Source organism: Mus pahari, chromosome 6, assembly GCF_900095145.1.
Source record: "Mus pahari chromosome 6, PAHARI_EIJ_v1.1, whole genome shotgun sequence".
NCBI classification, from domain to species: domain Eukaryota; kingdom Metazoa; phylum Chordata; class Mammalia; order Rodentia; family Muridae; genus Mus; species Mus pahari.
The window spans coordinates 81,867,194-81,873,056 of record NC_034595.1 but is presented as its reverse complement, the minus strand read 5'-3'; the positions used below and the strand labels follow the sequence as shown (position 1 = coordinate 81,873,056).

The window sequence follows — 5,863 nt, the reverse complement described above, 5'->3', positions numbered from 1 at the left end:
ACACACACACACACACACACACACACACGTCACTGTCAGAGACAGGCTTCCCCCTTCTGACCCACTGTTACCTCAACTGCAACTTCTCAACTGCTTTTTCTGTGGTCTTCTTGTTTCCTGCCCAATCTTATGGAGGTAGAAATTCTTTTAAATACTTTTATTCCCTCTACTGATTCGGAAAATGCACACTTGGCTTCCCGTGCTGGTTGGCTGACCTTTGAACTTTAGTAAGCACACTCAATACCATGTAAAGTCTCCCGTCACCTGAATTGCATGCACACAGATCTTAGCAGCGATGGCCATTACCGTGCTGTGTCATTAATGCCAGCCAGTGGTTTCTCTTTCCAACAGGATACCTTGAGCCAACCCCTCCTGCTCCTGGCCACACCTCCCCTAAAGTATGTCATATGCTTGCCCAGTCTCTGAGCCAGGGCCTGTGAGGGATTAAGTTTGTCTGAAACTATTTTCTTCTCTGCCTCAACTTTGACTGAAAGTTTAGCTGACTGGATTCTTCTGACCTTGGTCCTGTGGCTGCTCCTGTTCCACTGTCTTCTGGTCTCTGTTGTCGTTGTTAAAGGTCTGTTGTCTGTCTAATTCTTCCTTCCTAGGAAACCAGGTCTTTCTCTGGTTATCTTTTCTACAAGTCTATTTTAATTTTGTGTGTCTCTGTATGTGTGCATGAGTACCTACAGAAGCTACAAGAGGGCTTCCTCTCCCCCAGACGGTTGTGAGTCATCCCACATATATGCTGGGAACCAAACCTAGGTCTCTGGAGAAGCAAGCAGTCATTCTTAACCTCTCCAACCCTGGTTGCCATTTTTGATGTGAACGATTTGATAGTTCATAGAGAAAATGCACAAATCATAATGTTCACTGGGTTCAAAATGCGCAGACCACAAACAGCGTTCAGTAAGCAGAGCGTTAGTGCCAAGCCCACTCACAACCCCGCCTAGTGGCTACATCTCTCTGTGCACCTACTCACCCCTGTTTATTATTTTTATTTGGGGCGTGGGAGTGTTCACCTAAGTATATGTCTGTATCTCATGTGTGCTTGGTGCTCACGGAGACCAGAAGTCATCAGATCTCCTGAAACTGGAGTTGCAAATGGTCCTGAGTCTCTATGCAAGTGCTTGGAATCAAACCCAGATCCTCTGTAAGAGCAGCCAGTGCTCTTAACCCATGAACATCTCTCCAGCCCCCAGATGTCTATCTTTTAATTGATACATCTAGACCAAGTGACACTGGAAGTGATTGTTGATGCAAGCCACTTTACATGACCATGTTTGTATCTGTTCTTCAATCACTGTCATACTTAATGTTTTCTGACTTGTGTGGCTTTAACTGCGCGGTCGGTACGCTTATCGGATTTTATTTTGTTTCGTTTTTCTGAGACAGCGCCTCATGGTTCCCAGACCAGTCTCAAACTTGCTGAGAATGACCTTGAATGGCTGATCCTCCTGCTTTCCCATCCCAAGATTCTGAAGCTGTGGGCATCAGCCAGACACCAAGCTTATTTATAGAAACGTAAGTAGCTTCCCTGTAGTTTATAGTATGGGCTGCTCCAGTCCGGTCCGGCTCTGACAATATTGTTCCTTCCTTTCAGTATATAGTGCAGGGGCATTATAACCGTGCTCCCTGACAGTTAGAGCTGTCAATCACTTCACTGGTCAGTCACTCAATATAGAGTCACAGCTATTATTCTGAAGAGGTACAAATGGCTCTGGGTCACTGTTATTGCTTGAGTGCGCAGTGTCCCTTCATGGGCCACCATGTTGGATACTTGGTCCCAGATGATGATGCTGGTTTTGTTTTGTTTTTGTTTTTGTTTTTGTTTTTGTTTTTGGAGGTTGAGGGAACTTCAGAAAATGTGACCTAGTCTACAGATGTTGGCCTCTGAGGACAGGCACTGAAGGGTAACCCCATGCCCACTTCTGGTCTAGAGTTCTGTTTCCTGATATGCCAGTACATGAAGAAGTCACACCACAAGCTCCCACCTCCACAGGTAGGACAATTCAACCTTTCCCTCCTCGGTGAGCTGTGCCTTCTAAGCTGTGAGCTGAGCCAAGCCTCTCTCTCCCTCTGGCTGATCTCTCAGAGATTTTATCACAGCAACAGGGAGAGGAACTAATGCCACTGAGGGTAAGAAAGACAACATTCTTCCTCTTATTGTCTTTTTGCTTTGCCTCCAGCGCTCTTTCTTTTTGCAGACTCAAGCATTCAAGTGCATCCCTTTTCTTTTGTCTAAAGAGAATATTCTAATATTTCTTTCCACGGTTATGGTTCTCCTAAGGTTCTGATACATGGTGTGCTTTCTTACTCTCACATGGCACACACTCCGCTCCCAGAAACTTCTCTAAAGTGTTTATGTTTTCCTACTAGTGCGTGGCCCCAGCTGTCTGCACAGAGTCACCTCCACCGGGGCTCTTCAGTTCCAGCCATCTTGCCCTGTTTGACTGTGATGGCTTCCACCAAGAGCCTCAGTTCTCTGGGAGAGTCCTGAAGAGCTGTTGATTTCACCCTACCTGGCTTCTTCTAGTAAGAATGGATCTAGCATCTCTCCTGCTGCATGGAAGTAGGCAGTTCCTGCACTCAATTGTAACAGCGGCTTCTTAAAGCCACGCCCTGGAGGCATGTGTCCACTGAGGAGTATCTTGGTATCCATAAAGGCTTTGCAGATTTCTGGGTCTCTAAAAGTCCTCACATTCCTCTTCTCCGGTTCCCTCTTTGGTGCTCAAAAGGTCATTTCCTTCCCCCCTTATTTCAGCGACTGATTCTTCCCCAGCCAGGCCTCCCTTGGAAGAAGTTTCCAATTGCAGTGACTCCAAACTTTGAAATTCTTTGGGGTTTTATGAGACTGGCTCCCATGGTCAACTTGGCATGATCCGAAAAAGGAGTCTCAACAAGGGATTGTCTAGGTTAGGTTGCTCTGTGGGTGTGGCTGTGAGGGATCTTCCTAATTGGATGAAATGAAGTAAAGACACACCCTAACTACAGCTGGCACCATCCCACAGGCTGAAGTTGGGACTGAATGAAAAGGTCTTGAAGCAAGGTCCTGCCCAACCACCCCCACCCCTCTGATCCAACCCCCAACCCCCAACCCCACCCCCACCTTGTGGCTTCCCTGCAGTCCAAGTATTTTATCATAGCAATGGAAAGGAAAACTAAGACAACAGCTAGTTGTCATGGTAAAGTGTTTTCTCAGTTGTCTTCATCCGAGAGAATTTGGTACTTGAAGGAAGCCACACCCCTCTAGAAACGATTCTAGAATGACTTCCACCAGATATTTCAGGCTACCCAAGGCTGCTGACAGGTATGGCTTAATTGCTTAGCCTAGAGGTTTAAAGACAGTACCTGCAAAACAAACTTGGGCAAACTTGGGCCACAACTAAAGAAAAACCTATAGGTACTCTCACCCAAGGAAGTCACCTTTCCTCTCTGGGGTCAAACAGAAGAAGGGCAAGTTTGTTTGCTTGTTTGTTTATTTGTTGTTTGTTTGTCATTTGTTTGTTTTGGCCTCAACAGACTCAGTCCATCATGGTGGACAAGACATGGTAGTTGGAATTGTCCTATCCAGGAAGAAGTCCCAGAGGTGTGAGTTAGTCACACCTTTGAGCATCAGGAAGCCATGGTCCTGAAGACCTGCCCTGATCACCCACTTCTCCAGCTAAGCCTCACCTCAGAAAAAGTTCGACCTAAATAGAGCCAGGGGTCAAACCTTCAAATGTATGAGAACCCATCTGTCCCCTAACACCAGCCCACTCACCCATTGCTTCCTGGTTCTTGGAAATGGGTTGCTCTCACTGTGTACAAACTGTCATCTCACCAGCTCCTGTTGCTGGAGGGGTTCAAACCCGAACTTTTATCATGGGGCCAAGAATTCTAAGCTTTTTAATGGTGAATGCAGTGACCGATCTTGATCATCAACTTGATCAAATGGAGAGGCACCTAGCAGATTATTAGAGCACTGTAGGGCTGTCTGCCAGGGCATTTCCAGTGACAGTCGGCATGTGGGACAGCATTGGCCTGTGGCACAGCCACTGGCCTGTGGCACAGCCATCTTGGATGAAGGGGTTGACCCACCCAGACAGTTCACCCAGTAGCCTGAGGGTCTGGACAGAGCACAAATGGAGAGAAAAGGTGAGGGCAGACTCACTGTCTCTGCTTCCTGGCAGTCACAGGCATGCAAGCACCCTTGCTCCCCCATGTTTTCCCCTCTGCTGTGGCTTCCTGCCTCACCACAGGCTCATAGTCATACAGCGAGCTGGCTATAGACTGATCCCATCAGCCCACATAAGATTTCCTCCGTTTATTTTCTCAGGTATCAAGCTGACGGCAGAGCTTGAGGAAGGGCAGCTGTTTCACCAGTTCACACCCTTGCTTCCCGCTCCACCTGGCCACTTCTCTCCACCCCCTGACCGTTTTGCTGCATGTGATGAAATAGCCCCAGGGATTAGAGAGGGGTGTGTTCAGAACCAGAAGTCAGAACTCAAACTAAAGCGGTCGATCGCCTCCCCTAGATACCTTTGAAACCAGAGATGGCCACCAGAGGATGTTGGAGCCTTACTACGGGACAGCTTGATGGATCTCCTTCTGCAGGGTGCCCTAAGGACTTCTCCCGGTGTCACGTTCTGTGCTCCATGTGAACAAGAAGCACTGATGGCTCCACACCAGGCCTGAGTATCTCAGAACAGAAGAACCGGGCTCCCAGATGGGAGCATCTTTTTGATTACTTTTTAATGAAAAACGCATTTGCATCCAGCCTGAAATTATATTGTCAGCAGTTAATTATCACCTGTCAAACAAGCGTGCGCCCAGATTGTGGGTTTAATTTCCATATCCATTTGCGCGGGCCTCGTTCCTTGTGTGTGATGAGGCCTCTGAGCAGGAGACACTCACTGCAGGAAGAATTGTTGCTTTTTTTTTTTTTTTTTTTTTTTTAAAGCAGGTGGTTTTGTTTTTTTTTTTTTTTTTTTTTTTTTTTTTTTTTTTTTTTAAAGCAGGTGGTTTTGTTTGGTTTGGTTTTGTTCTTCTGTTTTTTCGGGTTGTTTTTTTTTTAATCCTTAATAAGCAGTGGGGGTTGGAGCATCTAAATCAGGGCTCTTTGTAAATAATAGAAAAACACTTGGTGATGTAACTTAAAGCAAAGGAGAAGCATGGATGAGGATAACTGGGCTCCAGAGGTGCCTCTGGAAACCTGGGGAATCTGCGTCTCATACAGGCTTGGAGCTGTGAGCTGCAACTCCCTGGCTGGGACCCAGGAAGCCACCCAGCTCCCAACTCCGGGAATGCTGGTGTGGACCAAAGCTCCCTCTCTGTGCATCTGTTCCATGTCCACTCTGTTCCTATGTGCATCTGTGCACATGTACAGAACATACATCCAGGCTCACGTGTCCACATGCGCGCGGAAGCCAGAGGCTGACATCAGATGTCTTGGTTGCTCTCTACTTTTTGAGGCGGGGTCTCTCACTGACTCTGGGACTTGTCACTTTGTTTAGTCTGGCATCTGCCTGTCTCTGCCACCCCAGTACACCCTTTTATTCCAAGGGCCAGGCAGACCTGAATTCAAGTCCCAAACTCGTCTTTGTCCCAGACCCTCATCCCCACAGAGCTGTTGCCTCTAGTGATGTGAAGCCAGAGGCCACAGGTCATTTGCTCATTTGCATACGTTAGAGGACGGGACATAAGTACTTTGCACATGGACAGTCACGTGGCGGACTCTTCAAGGAAGAGGAGCTACGGCTGCCACTGCTGCCATGTGGTCTCTGTCAGGGATAGTAATAGAACCATCAAACCAGCCGGGGGCCTTTACTGGCGAGACCAAGGTGGGCAAAACCCATCACTATGACAACCTCACGGGAGTCCC

General features: G+C 47.5%; 1 long non-coding RNA gene across 1 annotated transcript in view; it reads left to right on the top strand.

The window, feature by feature from the left end:
* LOC110322755 overlaps positions 1 to 4,797 on the top strand; it is a 10,079-nt gene extending 5,282 nt beyond the window's left edge. The window contains exons 2-5 of the long non-coding RNA XR_002380593.1: positions 1,396 to 1,524; positions 1,904 to 2,002; positions 2,096 to 2,139; positions 4,319 to 4,797. This is a non-coding gene — a long non-coding RNA (uncharacterized LOC110322755). The remainder of the gene's footprint in view (positions 1 to 1,395; positions 1,525 to 1,903; positions 2,003 to 2,095; positions 2,140 to 4,318) is intronic.
* Positions 4,798 to 5,863: the final 1,066 nt, after the last annotated feature.